Raw genomic sequence first — 19,184 nt, 5'->3', positions numbered from 1 at the left:
GACCAGGGGCTTTCTGTTCTTGTTGCGGTTAGAGGGGTAGAGTTCAAGGGCAGAGGTGCGAGACATGGGTGAGGTGCATTGGACGGCATCTTCAACCACATGGGAGGGGAAGTTAAAGAAGGAGGCCATCTGGTGTGTTCTGTGGTGGAACAGGTCTGGGGAGCAGATGCAGCAAAGGCGGAGGAATTGGGAATACAGGCTAGCGTTTTTGCAAACCCCACCCCTCCAGGCTACCAGATGCAAAGTTTTCTTTTTCTGCAATATATTAGATTAAAAGCAAGCATTGTCTGCAGGCAAGTTTGAACAAATGAGCTACACTTAACAATGTATACCTTAGATATCTGTTCTACCCCCAATTAAGAGAATAGAAGGCCTAAAAGTTGGCTGATCTAACAAGGCGTAATGTATAAACCGAGATTTAGTGGCCAGTTTGCCGCAAGAGTTTGGAGCTCATGATATTGTGATTTTTCTGATATGGTAATTCTACTGTCAAAGCCAAGATTAGAGACAAAACAAACTGCAGATGCTGGAATCCAAAATAGACAGGCTGAAGGCTGGAAGAACACTACAAGCCAGGCAACATCAGGAGGTGATAAAGTCAACATTTTGAGTGTAACCCTTCAGTCCTGAAGAAGGGTTACACTGGAAACATTGACTTCTCGTGATGCTGCCTGGCTTGCTGTGTTCTTCCAACCTCTTGCCTTTCTGTCAAAGCCAAGATGACACATAAACAGGAAACTAGGAACTCAAAGTATTTACACACAAGGAAGGGAGCTGTGGTGATGTCATGAAAACGTACAATCTTGCATCTAACACACATTTCAAGAGCACAAGTCCTTGCACTGATAAGTTATGCTTTAAACTATTTTCCAGAAATATTGTTCATCTGTGATTATTAGTTAGATATGTATCATACCTCCTGTGCAAGATGGGCTCAGCTGCTGGCATTTTGTTGCATTCTATGCTTGGCACGTTTAACAGCTTGGAGTAGAGTCACAAATGTGGTCATTTTACATGACTAGAAAGAGGGCAGAGAAGGAGGAAAAGAAAACACTGCAGATAAAAATGAAGCATTGACTGTGGATTCAGCATCTTCTCCATTATCATGCTGTTACATCACTTGGTTAATGTTGTCACTGCACCAACTTCACTCTCAGCAAAAGAATTAATCTGAATTTCACCCTGAAATGAACTGATGGCAGATTCATTGCATGTATGGGAAATATAACACAGAACGCTTACTTTAAGAAACCCAGGGTATCTCAACACATATTATAGCTAAAGAATTTCCTTTTTTTGCAAATATATTTGGTGTCGTTGTAAGAAATGTAGTAGCTTGCTGAAACTTTTGAAAACTATACAAACAGCAATGAGATAAGAGGCTGATATTGGCTGAGGGGTAAATTTAATTCAGGCTGTGGGAGAACTAGGCTTTGCTGTTCAAACATAGATGAGATGATTATTTTCTCTCGGACATCCATATCACTTTGAAAACAAGGTTGACCAGAATGCCTGATTAGTTTGATTTAATTTGAACTCATTTGGTTTGATTTAATTTATCATTGTCACATGTACTGAAGTACAGTGAAATGTTTTGTTTTGTGTGTAATTCAGACAGATCACAGCATACAATTTAAAAGCGAAGAGTGAAGAATATAAGTTTACAGTTGCAGAAAAAAGTGCACAGAGCGCGAATTCAGCATTAATTTAAAATTTGAGAGGTCCCGTCAGATGTTTAATACAAGTGAGGAAGAAGCTGTTTTTGAATCTATTCATACATATTCCAAACTTTTACATCTTTTTGAGGCAAAGGTAATTAGAGTCCTGTTTAATAAGGGAGTGAAAAGCTATCAGGATGACACTGCAGATTTGAGGTTACAATCTGATCAGCCATGATTTTCTAATATTGCAGAGCAAGCTCTCAGGGCTAAAGAGACCACTCCTGCTTGTTTGTAGCTTTACAGAGCTTTCTCGAATGTAATGCCAGGGGATATGTTATGTCCACTAAAGAGAACAGATGGGCCAAAGGATAACACATCTGTTGTGACTCAGTGTATGGGCATAGGCCCCACTGGCATCGTTGCTCAGTCCCTTGAGTATAGGAGTTATGAAGTCATGTTGAAGTTGTATGGGACAGCAGTGAGGCCTGTTCTGGAATACTGTGATTGCCCAGTTCTGGAAATGATATCATTAAGCTTATTAAGGTCTGGAAGATTTGGGTTTTCAAGAAGGCTGGCGGATTTTTCACTGGAACGTAGAAGTTTATAAAATAATGAGACTCTCTCTCTCTCTCTCTCTCGCTCTCTCTCTTTCTCTCTATACACACACACACACATATATATAATATATACATATATATATATAGAGAGAGAGTTAATGGTAGTTGTCCTTTCTTTAGAATGGCCATGTTTATAACGTGAGAGGAGCACAACTTAAAAATCATCAGAAACAAATTGTTTACATAGAGGGTGGTTCACGTCTGGAATGAACTACCAAAGGAAGTGGTGGATGTGGGTACAATTGCAACAGTTAAAATACTGTTGGGTGCATACATGAATAGGAGAGGTTTGAGGGGATTTGGGCCAGGAGCAAGTGGGGCTAGTTTATCTTGGTATTATGTTTGGCAATGGATGGGTTGGACCGTGGGGGGTCTGTTTCCGTGCTGTGTAACTCGATGACTCTAGATCTTGTGCTCAGTCTTTAGCAAGGGCTTGGAGCTCATGAAACTTTGATTGAATGAGAATGCTGCCTTCAAAACCAGGCTTGTCACACATAAACAGGAAACTGAGAACCAACGGTTTCTGCCCGCAGAGAGGGGAAATATAGCAAAGGTTTGCTCAAATGCTCACTGAAACAGATATTAATCAAATTGTATTTTAAGCTAGTCAACATGAATATTGCCATGTATCTGTAATCATTGGGCTGTAGCAGATAACAACACAAGTCTCATGAGGAAAACAGTGACAGTGAGTTTTAAATCTGCAACTTTCAGCGAGTTGACTGGACTAGTCAAGTGTTAATGTTAGTGGTCAAATTCCAAATCAGAGGGATTATGGGAGAAAATTGTTGCAAATTCAATCAGTTTCAAGAATTAATATATTCACTCTGTTTATATGTGTCTTTTTAAAAGTAGAGTTAAATAGATAAGGGGTACACAGAAATAAGTACACCAAAAAAGTAGATTAGTCATCTTCTCTATCTTAAGCAAAGGCAGATTGGAGAAATTTGCTGCCACCACTGTGTGGCAAAATCAAGACCATAAGACATAGGAGCTGAAATTGGGCCATTCAGTGCATTGAGTCTGCTTTGCCATTCAATCATGGCTGATAAGTTTCTCAATTCCATTTTCCCACATTCTCCCCATAACCCTTAATTCACTTGACAATCAACACCCAATCTATTTCCGTTTTAAATGTGTTCTATGACCTGGCCTCTATAGCCTTCTGTGGCAGTGACTTCCATAGATTCACCATTTTCTGCCTGAAGAAGTTTTTCCTTAACTCCATTCTAAAAGGTCATCCTTTTACTCTATTGCTCCGTCTATAGCTCTATTCCCTCGGATCTTTGTCTCTCCTACATTGAAGCATCTTCCCAACATCCACTCTTTCCAGGCCATTCAGTGTTCTGGGATTAGATCCCTCCAGATCCTTCCAAAATGTATCAAGTACAGATCCAGAGTCTTCAAACATTCCTCATATGTTAAGCTTTTCAATCCTGGGGCCATTCTTGTGAACTTACTCTGAACATGTTATAGAACATCCATCCTGTGATATGGGATCCACAATTGCACACAATACTCCAACTGAGGTCTGTGCAATGCCTTATAGAGCCCAGAAGTACATCCTCGCTTTTATTTTCAAGTCCTCTCAAAAGGAATGCCATTATTGCATTTGCCTCCCTAACTACTGACTCAACCTGTAAGTTTACCTTGGGAGAACTCTGGACTAGAACTCCTAAGTCTGTTTACACCTCAGACTTTGAATTTTTTCCTCATTTAGAATATAGCCCATCCTCCTATTCTTCTTAACGAAGTGCATGACCTAACATCTTCTCACGTTGCACTCTATCTGTCACTTCCTAGCCCATTATCCTAACATGTCCAAATACTTCTGCAGCCTTCCTGCCTCCTCAATGCTGCCTGTAAGTCTACCTATCTTTGTATAGTCTGTAAACCTAGTTGGAATACACTCAGTTCCTTTATCTGGATCGTTAATGTATAAAGTGCAAAGTTCTGGTCGCAACACTGAGCCTGTGGAACACTAGTCTCTCAGGCTGCCATCCTGAGAGGACCTTTTTATCCCCACTCTCTGCTTCCTGCCAGACAGCCAAGATTCTATCCATGCTAACATCTTGCCTCTAACACCATGAGCCCTTATCTTACTCAATAGCCTCCTGTGTGGAACCCTGTCAAAGGCCTCCTTGAAGTCTAGTTTAGTAACACTCATTGCCTCTCCTTGGTCGAACCTGCTTGTTAATTCCTTAAAGAATTCTAGCATATTTGTCAGGTATGATACCCCCTTGATGAAAATTTGCCGACTTTGCCCTATTTTATGACACACAGATATCTCCAGATATCTCACCCTTCATAATGAATTCCAGGACCTTACTCATGACTGTAGTTAGGCCAATTAGTATGTAATTGTTCTTTATTCCCTTCTTAAACAGGGGTGTCATGTTAACAATTTTCCAATGCTCTGTGACCCTCCATGACTCTAGCAATACCTAACACTTCCACTAGCTTTTCAGCTGTCTCTCTTAGAACTCTGGGGTGTGGTGCATCTGGTCCAGGTGATTTATCCACCGTCAGGACATTCAGATCTAAATGCTTCCCTTAATTTTGAAACATGGTTAAATGAAGATTCTGGGACACATATTCAAATAGATGTCATGCAGATGTCTAAGTATTAACTGTTTTGGATTAAGTTGTCCATCTGAACAAAATTTGCATTATTTTGAAGTATCCCTGTGATTTCTGCCTCCTATTGCAGGGATCTTGGATGAAAGAAGGTAGGTTTGATGATTTGAGTGACTTGCTTGTGAATTTTCTGTCAGATTCAGTAGCACTTTGGGAATTGTGCATATGAATGTGTTGCCAAATGAAGATACATAACCCAAGCCTTGGGTGGTATGTTAGATGAGTGGTCAGCAATGCAGCCTCACAGTGCTCAGAACTTGGGTTCAGTTCCAGCCTCAGGTTACTGTCTGCTTAGGGTTTGCAAATTCTCATTGTGTGTTTGTGGGTTTCCTCCCCACTGTCCAAACATGTGCAGGCTGGAGGCATTGGCCATGAGAAATGTAGGGGTCCAGGGATTGCATGTGTCTGGGTGGGACCCTTTTAGAAGTTTAGTGTAGACTTGATGGATTGAAGGGCCGACTTCATCACTGTAGGAATTCTATGAGAAAGCCAAAAGGGAGTAGTAAAGCTTATGGCACTCGAGGGAAAACTTGCTGTGTTACTTTTATCTGCAAGGCTCTTAATATACTATGGAAGTGTATAATATTGTGTACACAATGTTTTTTGATACATTATTTCATTTTGGGAAATTCAGTGGCCGGATGGTTACTCCCTTGTTGTGATAGAAAATGCAGCTGAAAAATAAATGCTGACAATATGTGGACAACAATCTCAGTAACTCAAAATAATTCCATATTTGGTGTCGTAACATTTAGTACACACCAGTCTGGTGATTGTTTTTTCTTTCATCTGTGATGGGTAATGTGTTGTAGAGTTTCAGTTAATTGGTAAGACTAAATTTTCTCTGAATAAAGTGTGTTAAATCACCACAGTCCCAGGGGACTGCCCTCTCTCATTAGCAATAGATGATTGGCAGTGGTTTTATCTGAATATTGCCATGCCTCAGTCAATGTTCAAAAGACAGGAACTTCATGACAATCATATAATGCTAATCCTGAGATACTACATGTGTAGGACCTCCTCCTGCCCCCCTCCTCTAATCGGAAGAAAAGGACTCAGTAAGGTAAGGCTTTTATTTTTTTCTTTACCTTTCTCTTTCATATATTTAAGTGCATTGTTTGGGTTTAGTTAGTTCATACAAAGCTAAGCTTACAATGGCAGGGGACCTCAGACCTGTGGCATGTGCCTCTTGCTTGATGTGGGAGATTAGAAACGTGTCTGACATTCCTGACTCTTACACTTGCAAGAAGTGTGTCCAACTGCAACTCATGTTTGACTCCATGACGGCTCTGGAGCTGCGGATGGACTCAATGTGGAGCATCCGCGATACTGAGGAGGTTGTGGATAGTACGTTTAGTGAACTAGTCACACCGCAGGTTAGGATTGCTGAGGGAGACAGTGAATGTGTGGCCAAAAGACAGAAAAAGAGTAGGAAGGCAGTGCAGGTGTCCCCTGCGGACATTTCTCTCCAAAACAGGTATACCGTTTTGGATATTGGGGAGATGGCTCGCCAGGGGAGGGCAGCAGTTGCCAGGATCATGGCACCGTGGCAAGCACTGCTGTTCAAAAGGGCAAGAAAGAGACTCGTAGGGCCATAGTCAGGTTGGAATTCTATTGTGAGGGGAGTAGATAGGTGGTTCTGTGGCCGAAAACGGGACTCCCGGGTGGTATGTTGCCTCCCAGGTGGTCGGGTCAGGGATGTCACTGATTGGCTGCAGAGCATTAGACAATAGACAATAGGTGCAGGAGCAGGCCATTCTGCCCTTCGAGCCAGACCACCATTCATTATGATCATGGCTGATCATCTCAATCAGTATCCTGTTCCTGCCTTATCCCCATAACCCTTTATTCTGCTATCCTTAAGAGCATTCTAAAAGGGGAGTGTGAATAGCCAGTTCTCTTGGTGCATATAGGAACCGACAATTTAAGTAGGAAATGAGATGAGGTCCTGAAAGAAGAATTCAGGGAGCTAGCAGAGAAATTAAAGAGAAGGACCTCAAAGGTAGTGATCTCAGGATTACTATCAGTGCCACGTGCTAGCCAGCGTAGAAATGAAAAGATAGGCAGGATGAACACGTGACTTGAGAGATAGTGTAGGAGGGAGAGGTTCAGATTTGTTGGACATTGGGACTGGTTCTGGGGAAGGTGGGACTATTACAAAATGAATGGTCTACATTTGAACCAGACCGGAACCAATGTCCTTGGGGGCGTTTTTGCTACTTCTGTTGGGGAGGTTTTAAACTATTGTGGCAGGGGACTGGGAACCAGAAGAGAAAACAAGTAGGCAGTGAGGTGGAGACTGGAGACTGTAAGAATTATGAAGATAGCATTAATAAAGGGAAGAGTAGGCGGAGAGCAGATGAGCGCAAAAAAAACTGGTGGCCTGAAATGCATCTACTTTAATACAAGGCAGATGAACTTTAGGGCTTGTATTGGTGCCTGAGATTATGACATTATTGCCATCACAGAGACTTGGTTGAAGGAAGGGCATGATGATTGGCAACTAACTGTTCCAGGATATAGACGCTTCAGACAGGACAGGTAGAGAAGTAAAAGGGATGGGGGGGGTGGTGGAGTTGCATTGCTGGTCAAGGACGATATCATGGCTGTGCTAAAGGAGGACACTATGGAGTTTTTTTTAGTGAGGCATTATGGATGGAGCTGGGAAATAAGGAGGGTACAGTCACACTGTTGGGGCTGTATTACAGGCCTCCCAACAATGCGCGTGAGGAAGAAGAACAAATAGGTAAACAGATTATGGAAAGATGTAGAGGCAATAGGGTAGTGGTGATGGGAGCTTTTAATTTTCCCAACATTGACTGGGATGCACTTAATGTCAGAGGCCTGGATGGGGTAGAATTTGTAAGAAACATCCAGGAGAGTTTTCTAGAGCAGTATGTCAATAGTCCAATGAGGGAAGGAGCCATATTGGACCTGGTACTGGGGAACGAGCCAGGACAGGTGGTAGAAGTTGCAGTGGGGAATTTCTTTGTGAACAGTGACCATAATTCTGTAAGTTTTAGAATACTCATAGATAAAGAAGAGAGTGGTCCTAGGGGAAGAGTACTAAACTGGGCCAAGGCCAATTATATCAAAATTATGCAGGAGCTGGGAAATGTGGATTGAACACAGCTGTTTGAAGGGAAGTCCACATTTGAGATGCGGGAGGCTTTCAAAGATAGGTTAAAGATAGTGCAGGATAGGCATGTTGAAGACAAAGGATAGGAAATGCAAGATTCGTGAACCGTGGATGACAGGAGAAATTGTACGACTAGCCAAGAGGAAAAGGGAAGTATACATAAGGTCAAGGCAGCTAAAAACAGAATAGGCCCTGGAGGAATATCGGAAGAGTAGGACAAGTCTTAAACGAGGAATCAAACAGGCTAAAAGAGGTCATGAAATAGCTTTAGCGAACAGAGTTAAGGAGAATCCCAAAGCATTTTATTCTTATATAAGAACAAGTGGGTAACTAGAGAAAGGATTGGTCCGCTAAAGGATAATGAAGGAAGGCTGTGTGTCAAACCTGAGAGAATGGGTGAGATTCTGAATGATTACTTTGCATCAGTGTTCACTGAAGAGAGGAAATTGATGAATGTTGAGATTAGAGACAGAAGTTTGATTACGTTGACATAAATAGGGAAGATGTGTTGGGTAGGCTAGAGGTTATTAAGGTGGACAAATTCCCTGGACCAGATGGGATCTATCCCAGGTTGCTGAGGAAGATGAGAGAGGAAATTGCTGGGGCCCTGAGAAATATCTTTGTGGCATCCTTAAATACAGGTGAGGTGCCAGAGGACTGGAAGGTTGCTCATGTTATCTCCCTGTACAAGTAGGGTAGTAGGATATTCCGGGTAACTACAGACTATTGAGCCTGACGTCGGTGGTGGGAAAGTTGCTGGAGAAGGTACTGAGGGATAGAATCTATTTATATTTAGAAAAGAATGGATGTATCAGTGATAGGCAAGATGGTTTTGTGCAGGGGACATCGTGCCTTACCAACTTAATAGAGTTGTTCGAGGAAGTGAACAAGTTCACTTGATGAAAGAAGGGTTGTTGATGTCATATAAATGGACTGTGGTAAGGCATTTGATCAGGTTCCTCATGGTAAACTAATGGAGAAAGTGAAGTCACATGGTGTGCAGGGTGTTCTAGCTCAGTGGATAAAGAACTGATTGAGCTACAGCAGACAGAGAGTAGTAGTTGAAGGGAGTTTCTTGAAATGGAGAAAGGTGACCAGTGGTGTTCCACAGGGGTCAGTGTTGGGGCCACTGTTGTTTGTGGAATACATAAATGATCTGAAGGAGGGCACTGTTGGTATGATCAGCAAATTTGTAGATGACACGAAGATTGGTGGAGTAGCAGAAAGCAGAAGGGACTGTCAGGGAATACAGGAGGATATAGACAGACTGGAGAGATGGGCGGAAAAGTGGCAGATGCATTTAAATCCAGTCAAATGTGAGGCAATGCATTTAGGCAAGGCTAATTCTAGAGCAAATTATACAGTGAATGGAAGAGCCTTGGGAAAAGTTGATGGGCAGAGAGATCTGGGAGTGCAGGTCCATTGTACCCTGAAAGTTGCTGCACAGATGGATAGAGTAGTCGAGAAGGCATATAGAATGGACGGGGTATTGAGTATAAGAACTGGCAAGTCATGTTAACATTGTACAAGACATTGGTTCGGCCGCATTTAAAATACAGTGTACATTTCTGGCCACCACATAACCAAAAGGAAGTGGATGCTTTGAAGAAGATGCAGAGAAAATTTATGATGATGTTGCCTGGTATGGCAGGTGCTAGCTATGAAGAAAGGTTGAGTGGGTTATGTTTATTTTCGTAGGAAAAAAAGAGATTGAGGGGGGATCTGATTGAGGTTCACAAAATCGTGAAGGGTATAGACCGGGTGGATAGAGACAAGCTTTTTCCGAGGATAAAGGATTCAATGATGAGAGGTCACGCTTTCTAGGAGCGAGGTGGAAAGTTTAAGGGGGAGACACGTGGCAAGTACTTCACACAGAGGGTGGTGTGCGTTTGTAACACATTGCCAGCAAGGTGGTAGAGGAAGGCACGGTGGATTCATATAAGATGCGTCTGGATAAATGAATGAGTACGTCGGGAGTAGAGGGATACAGAAGCTTAGGAATTGACCAACAGCTTTAGGCAGCACACTTGGATCGGCTCAGGCTTGGAGGGCCGAAGGGCCTGTTCCTGGGCTGTAAATTTTCTTTGTTCTTTGAATTAAACATATGCTGTTTGACATCACTGTATCACAAAACAGCCATCCTGTCAATTGATCTAATCGAAACTCCCTCACCTGTGTAAGGTTTTCAAGATCATTGCCCCAAAGACTATGGAAGTTTGATGTTTATGTCAAACTGAATAGTGTGCAAAAATAGGGAGATCTTATGACAAACATGGAAGTCACCAATCAGACCAGATCTAGAATACTGAGAACAATTTTGATTACCTTATCTAAGGAATGATATCATGACTTTGGAGATAGTTCAATAGAATAGTTAGAGAGATTTGCTTACACGAGGAGGTTGATTGGAATTGCCTAGACGCCCTGGAGTTTTGAAGAATGAGAGGCAAACTTATGTAAGCGGATGATACATGGGGTTGTGACAGTGTCAATGCTGAGAGATTGTCTTTTGTTATGGAAGAGTCTAGAACAAGGAGGTGGTCACTTTGAGTAACAATTTGTTTATCTAACTCTAACAGTGAACAAATTAAGTAAACTATTAACAGACTGAACAATTTCCCTCTGAGTACTAACTATTCCTGAATAATGAAAGATTCTAATGGTATTCTCTTCCAATAAATTTAAGTCCCACTTATATAACAAAACAAAATTACAGCCAGGTTACATGTCTTCCAAGATGTTCTTTGCCTCTCGATCATCTACCCCGGTCTGAAATGCTTCCTCCGACATTGGTGCCAATGTTATTTAGCTTATTTAGGTTCTGCTTTCTCTAATACATAGATAACTGGAGACCTGTTATCTCTTGGCAGAATGGCAGTTGGCTCTTGGGTCTCTATCCAACTGACCGCTTGTTTTATACATGTGATGACATAACAATGTTTCTTACTTAAAATTGATTTGATATTGTCAAAGTCATTAGATTTATGTTTATTAGGTTTCTGGTGGCTAAGCACTTGATTGAAATTGGCTAAAATTCAAACTTGTTGGCTTGATAACAAAACAAAACAGCAGTTTAGCCTGCCAGCTGTAGGCTCTATGATAGAAATGTTTCAGTTCAAATGCTTTCTGTAATGGCAGGCTGACAGACATTTTGTTTAAATCTCTAAACACAGAAAGAAACACATCATCTTTTAAAAAGGCCTTGCAATGCTTTGCAACCTTAGCATTTTTACAATTTTACAATGTTACACACAATAAGTTCTTATGGTTTGCCTTCCAATCCATGAGTTCTTTACCCAACCTGGCAACATAAATTTGATTCTGGCACTGGGAAAAGTAGGGCTTGCTGTTTAAACATCTCAGGTAACCCATTTAAATATATTTTTAAGGTAAGATGTTAGAAAAGGTTACAAGAGATAGGATTTATAATCATCTGGAAAGGAATAATTGAATAGGGATAGTCAACACGGTTTTGTGAAGGGTAGATTGTGCTGTACTAACCTTATTGAGTTCTTTGAGAAGGTGACCAAACAGGTGACGAAGGTAAAGTGGTTGATGTGGTGTATATGGATGTCAGTAAGGCATTTGAGAAGGTTCCACATGGTAGGCTCTTGCACAAAATATGGAGTTTGAGGATTGAAGGTGATTTAGCAGTTTAGATCAGAAATTGGCTAGCTGAAAGAAGCCAGAGGATGGTGGCTGATGGGAAATGTTCATCCTGGAGTTCAGTTATGTGCTGCGAGGATGTGTTTTGGGGCCACTGCTATTTGTTATTTTTATAAATGATCTGGATGTGGGTGAGGAAAGATGGGTTAGTAAATTTGCAGATGACACTATGGTAGGAAGAGTTTTGAATAGTGCCGGAGGATGTTGTGGGTTACAGAGGGACATAGATAAGAAGCAGAGTTGGACTGAGAAGTGGCAAATGGAGTTTAATGCAGAAAAGTGTGAGGTAGTTCACTTCAGAAGGAATGCAGAGTATTGGGCTAATGGTAAAATTCTTGGCAGAGAAATCTCTGTGTTCTGGTGCATAAATACCTGAAAGTTGCTACCCAGGTTGATAGGGTTGTAAAGAAGGCATATGGTGTGTTGGCGTTTATCGGTAGGGGTACTGAGTTTTGGAGCCATGAGGTCATACTTCAGCTGTACAAGATACTGTAAGGCCCCAGCTGGAAAATTGTATACAGTTCTGGTCACTGCATTATAGGAAGGATGTGGAAACTTTGGGAAAGGTTCAGAGGAGATTTACAAGGATGTTGCCTGGTATGGAAGCAAGGTCTTACAAGGAAAGGCAAAGGGAAATGAGGCTGTTTTCATTGGAGAGAAGGAGGTTGAGAGGTGACTTAATCGAGAGTGTAAGACAATCAGAGGTTAGGTAGGGTGAACAGTGAGGGCCTTTATCCTCAGATGGTGAAGGTTAACACTCGGGTACAAAGCTTTAAATTGAGGGATGATAGATTTAGGACAGATATCGGGGTAGTTTCTTTAGTCAGAGAGTAGTGTGGTGTGGAACAGTTTGCCTGCAACAGTAGTAGACTCGCCAATGTTAAGGACATTTGAATAGGCATTGGACACACATATGGATAATAATGGAATGGTGTTGGTTAGATGGGCATCAGATTATTTTCACAGGTCAGCATAACATTGAGGGCCGAAGGGCCTGTACTGCACTGTAATGTTCTATATGTGAGTATATTTCTCTGAGAAGGCCATATGACCTCGGGACTCTCTTCCTGAAAACAGGGGGATCCAGAATATCGGAATATTTTGATTTGATTTGATTTAACTTATTATTGTCACATGGACCTAAGTACAATGAAATGTTGTGTTTAGTGTGGAGCTTAGAAAAGAGGAAAACAAAATGAAATGTTTGAGGCACATAAAAGGTGCACAGAGAGTGAATTCAGCATTAAATTTAAAATTTGAGAGGTCCTTTCTGAAGTTTAATAATGGTGGGGAAGACACTGTTCATGAATCTATTCATATGTGCATACAAATTTGTACCTCTTTTTGAGGCAAAGGTAGTTAGAGTCCTGCTTAGCAAAAGAGTGAAAGGTTATCAAAGCAAGACTGCGGATTTGAGGTTACGATCAGATCAGCCATGATTTTCTGATATGGCAGAGCAAGCTCTCAGGGTTAAATGGTCTGTTCCCGTTTGTTTGTATGTTGCATAATTTCCATGTGCCCCTCAACTGTAATGCCAAGGGAGATGTTATGCCCACTAAACAGAACAAATGGGCCAAAAGATAACACATCTGACAGGGCACAATGGATGGGCATTTGCCATACATGCTTTCATTGCTCATACCTTTGTGTATGGGAGTTGAAAAATCATGTTGTGATTGTACAGGACAATGGTGATACCTCTTCTGGAATACTGTGTCCAGTTCTGGCTACCCAGTAATGGGAAGGATATTATTAAGCTGGAAAGGGTTCAAAAGAGATTTACCAGGATGCAGCAGGATGTAGGATATTTGAGCAATAAAGAAAGGCTGGGAGTTGGTTTCACTAGAACGTAGGAGGTTGACAAGCGATCTTATAGAAGTTTATCAAATAATGAGAGGCATAGACAGAGTTAATGGTAGTTGTGTTTTCTCTAGGATGGGGGATTTCAAGGCTAGCGGGCAAACTTTTAAGGTGAGAGGAGAGAGATTTCAGAAAAGACATGAGGCAAATTTCTTGTGCAGAGGATGCAGAATGAACTTCCTGAGGTTGTGGTGGATGTGGGTACAATTATGCTGTTTAAAAGACATTTGGATAGACACATGAATAGGAAAGGTTTGAAGGGGTATGGACCAAGAGCAAGTGGGACTGATGTAGTTTGGGACTATGTTCAGTGTGGACTCATTGGATTGTATATTCTATTTTTGTGCTATGTGACTGTTTGACTATAGATCTTGTGCTCGGTGTTTAGCAAGGGCTTGGAGCTCATGACATTTTGATGAAATGATAATGTTGCCCTCAAAACCATATATGTTACACATAAACAGGAAAGTAAGAACCACCAGTTCCTGTTCATAGAGTGGGGATGTATGGGGAGGGTTTGCTCAAATGCTCACTGAAGCAGATGCACAATTTAAGTGCACAAGATCTTGATAAAATTGCATTTTAGGTGTGTTGGCATAAAGATTACCATGTATCTCTGATCATTGGACTGTAACAGATAACAACACCAGTCTAGAGAGAAAAAAGCGACAAAGAGTTTTAAGTCTGTGGCTGTAAGCCAGTGGACTGGACTAGTCAAGTGTTAAGGCCAGTGCTCCAATTCTCCTCAGAGGGATAACAGGATAAAATTATTGCAGAATCTATCAGTTTCAAGAAGTACTTCACTGTGTTTCTATGCATTTCTTTAAGTGTACAGTTAAACAGATAAGAGATATATAGAAATAAATACATCAAAAAAGGCAGGTCAGTAGTCTTCTCTGTCAAAATATTGGAGCAATTTGTTGCCACCATTGTGTGGTAAAATCTAGATGCTTGTCTGAATTTTGAAACATGGTTAGATTAAGGTTCTGGTCAAATTATTTAAGTATAATACATATGTTTAAGCATTTACTGTTTTACATTAAGGTGTCCATTTAAGCAAAATTTGCATTATTTTAGTGTCCCTCTAATTTCTGCCTTCCTGTCACAGAGGATTTTGGGTGAATGAAGATAGACTGAGTGATTTGCGTGTGATCTTTCTGTTGGATTCAGTAGTATTTTGGGAATTCTGTATCTGCATGTGTTGCCATATTAAGATACCTAAAGCAAGTGTGGAGTGGCATAGTGGCTCATTGGTCAGCAAGGATGCCTCACAGCATCAGGAACCTGGGTTCAATTCTAGCCTCGACTGTATGTATGGAGTTTGCATGTTCTCCCCATGTCTTTGTGGATTTCTTCCTACCATTCAAAGAAGTGCAGTGTGGTGGATTTCCCATCTAAAATGTAGGGTTACTGGGATAGGATGCATCACGTGTAGCACTCTCTTCAAGGGTTGCGATGGACTAAATGGTCTATGTCAACACTGCAGAGTTTTATGAGAAAGCCAAAAGGACTTGGTAAAGCTTACAGCATCTCAAGGATGACTTGCTGTGTTACTTTTTAATCTGCAAGACTCTTAATATGCAATAGAAATGTCTCATATTGTGTACACAATGTTTTGTAACACATTAAGTCATTTTGGGGAATTCTGTGGCTGGATGGTCATTCACTTGTTATTACAGAAAATGCAATTGAAAAATGAATGCTTACAATATGAGGACAACAATCTCAGTAACTCAAGATAATTCATTATTTGATCTGGTAACATTTTGTACACCCCAATTGGCATTTGTCTGTGAACAGAATCCAGGTAAGATTTGCGTGATGTGCTGCAGAGTTTTGTTTAAAAGTTAAAACTAAATTTACTGAGAATAAAAAAATGTAAAATCACCACAGCCCCAGAGGACTGCGCTCTGTTAGAGATAGGTGATTGGCAGTCATTTTATTTGAATGCTGTCGTGCCTCATGCAATGCTCAAAAGACAGGAACTTCGTGATAATGACATAATGTATGGAAATCAAATATATGCTGTTGGCATCATTGTATCACAAACCAGCCATCCTGTCAACTGAGCTAACTGAAGCTTTCCTCACATTATGTGAGGTTTTCAGGATTATTGCCCAAAAGCATACAGAATGTTGGTATTTATGTTAAGTGAAATTAAGTGCAAAAATAGGGAGTTCTCGTAACAAACATGCAGCAATCAGACCAGATTGAGAATACTAGGTGTGGCAATTGGTTTAGCTCAGTTGCCTTGACATTTAGTTTGCAAAGCAGTGTGGTACTAATAGCATGGGTTCAATTCCCATTGCTGGCTTGAGGTTACCAAGAAGGGCTTTCCATCTCAATCTCTTCCCTCACCTGAGGTTGCCCTCGGGTTAAATTGCCAGTGGTTGCTTCTCTCTAATAAGAGAATGAGCATTTCCTATGCTTTGGTAACACAGCATACAGTGAGCAATTTTAATCTCCTTCTCTGAAGAATTATGTTATGACATTGGTAGCAGTTCGACAGAATGCATTCTATGTTCATCCTGGGAGGTGGACTGGACTGGCCTGTACTCCCTGGAGTTTAGAAGAATGTGAAGTGACCTATTTGATACATGTGAAGCACATGGGGGTCTTGACAGGGTAAATGCTGAGAGGAGACCCTTCTTTATGGAAGGGCCTAGGTCAAGGGCATACACTTTGAGTTAGTGGTCACCCAATTATGACAGAAGTTAGGAAGAATGTATTTTCTCAGAGGGTAATAAATCAGTGGAATTCTTTGCAGTGGGCTTATGAGGTCATGCCTTTAATTTTTTTTAAGGCAGATTTTTACTTAGCAAAGGCATCAGAGATGATTGGGAACAAGCAGGAAAGTGGAGTTGAGGAATCAGCTCTGATCGAAGTGAATGGTGGAGCAGACCTGATGAAGCAGGCCTACTTCTCCTCCAGTGTCTTATGGTCTTCCAGTCTGTACATCAATGTGGCCCTGTTTGCTAGTTGTGTCACGGTCATCAGAGTGATGGGTGTGCCAGACTTATGATTACGGAAAACAGTGTAAGATATTTCAGCTGCTATGGATGACCAGCTCTGAATGGCCAGACCTGTTCTAATTGATCCTAAGTTTCATGGCAAACTTGTCAAATGACTCAGTGAAGCTTTTCCTCAGGGTAAAGATCAAACTTCATCTCCACAACGACTTTATGGTGCCCTACGCTAACCCCTACTCTCAACACTGTCATTGAAGCTTTATGGTGCCCTACGCTAACCCCTACTCTCAACACTGTCATTGAAGCTTTATGGTGCCCTACGCTAACCCCTACTCTCAACACTGTCATTGAAGCTTTGAATGAAAGGTATGCATTTCAATATCTCAGGAAGGTCAGGTTGATAATCTTGAGCTATCATAAGTAACAACAAAGTGTTGGCTATGGTCTCAGCATCTGGCCTGATTTCAGGTAGTCCCACATTTAACCTATGTTTTTCTCCTTTATTCCTATAATCTCTAATGCTGGACTTCTTATTTATTTATTTTTTGATTTTTTTTCCTAAGAACATGTGCTGAAGAATCTGTAAAAGGTTACTCTGTGCCAAAGATGCTGGCATAAGTGGTGACTTGTAAACTATTCACTGTCCTCATTTGATTACATGTGACAATAAAGCTAATTAAATATAATTCATCCATTCAAAGATGCAGAATGCTGAAGACTCTCCAATTGCCTGGCTCTTCCACAGTTTCCTTGACCCAGGAAGGCCACTTGACATTAGTGAAGGGAATTATGTACAGTTGATACATACAGCATGGAAACAGGCCATTCAGCCCATCAAGCCTGCACCAACCCTGAACTACCACCTACCCTATCCCTGTCAGGCCATGTTCCATGTCTAATCCACCTCACCTGCAAATCCCTGGATAATTTAGGATGGCCAATCCACTTAACTTGCACACCTTTGGACTGTGGGAAGAAACTGGAGCACCGAGTGGAACCCCATGCAGATACAGGGAGAATATGCAAACTCCACATGACAGTGTTCAAGTGTTTGGAATAAGATTGGATCCCATGGCCTTCTGCTTCATTTAGTGTTTTAGCATCCTTTATGAAGTAAAACACAAAAGATTAGGTGGGCCTGAATGTTTCTGAGATGGAACATTTGAGACCATTCTATTATTGTTTTGCGGTCAGGGTATAGGCTCCAGTTCACCAAATCGTAATAAGAAAACTGTTCAAGGAAATTGGTATTCATTCCAAAATTTAAAAAAAAACCTTATGTTGCTCAATGATTCATAACCTTATTGTGTTTCTCTGGAATGATGTGCTGAAAATTGTGTCTTGCTATTTTTGGAGTTGGGAGAAAGTGAAAATTCCTGAAAAAGGGTTTATGCCCGAAACGTCGATTCTCCTGCTCCTTGGATGCTGCCTGACCTGCTGCACTTTTCCAGCAACACATTTTTCAGCTTTATTTCTGGAGTTGTCACATCAGTTGCAAAACATTATAAAAATGACCCAATTTACCTGTCTTCACATGAACAAGTGACCCATAACTCTAGCAGTGAAAACTCTAAACCCCTTGGAAAATTTCTCCTCCACAAATGTCCAGATGGACACATTGAGACACAAAAATGAATCAGTGTTATGAGTGGAGAGAATAGTTGGGAAGGTAGTTCAATAGTCCTGTCCATTGGGTTCTTTGAGATGGTCCTCTTTTGGCTTTCCAGGACCTGCTGCTCCACGATTCCTCTTTTCCAGGTTCTTTGCACTTGCTTGCAGGAGGCACAGTGCAAATAGTTCACAACTTACAAAATTTTGTCTTATTGTTTCAAAGCAACATTGAGTGGGTGAAAAATAAATGGGCTTTCTTTAGGCTTTTTGGCATTTTGTATTGCGAAGACAGAGTGACATGAGACCTTTTTCAGAGGTCTGGAGGCTTTGACATAACGTGGTCATATTCATAAGCTCTTAAGCTGCTTGGGAACCAATCATATTTGTTCCCAAGCAGAGGGCCTCTCCCACAAACAGTGGTCATTGCTCCACACATATTTGCTGGCAGCCAGTTCTCATATTGTACACTGTATCTGGTGCCACTTCATTTGCAATTAAATTTCCTGACTTTTTGAACCAACAAAAGAGTAATTGGGAGATTTTTAAAAAGTATTCATTCACAGAATATGGGCTTCACTGGCTTGTTCAGCATTTATTACCCATCCTGAACTATCCAGAGGACAGTTCAGAGTCAACCACGTTGCTATGGCTTTGGAGTCACACATAGGCCAAAGGGTAGCACATTTCTTTCCATAAACAGAAATTCGTAAATTAGCAGAAATCAGATGGGTTTTTCCAATAATTGTTATGATAGCGGAGACAGGCACCTGAACTAAAGTGGCCTTTTGACATTTGTACATGCAACATTAAAATTAAACCATTGAAGATCTCCAATAGTCACTCCAATGGCTTCTAGCCAGACTTCTGACTACCAATCTCTGACTTTGTGAATAAATAAGTTCCAGACACTGGTTTTCAAATGAACAAATAACTTAAATATTTATTAAATGCATAACAGATATCTACTGAAGATTGCTTTAGCATTATCTCGCCAGCATATGCAGGGAGTTTAAGCATATCCAGT

Source organism: Hemiscyllium ocellatum, chromosome 35 (genome assembly GCF_020745735.1).
Source record: "Hemiscyllium ocellatum isolate sHemOce1 chromosome 35, sHemOce1.pat.X.cur, whole genome shotgun sequence".
Classification (NCBI taxonomy): Eukaryota; Metazoa; Chordata; class Chondrichthyes; order Orectolobiformes; family Hemiscylliidae; genus Hemiscyllium; species Hemiscyllium ocellatum.
This window is presented reverse-complemented; position numbering follows the sequence as displayed.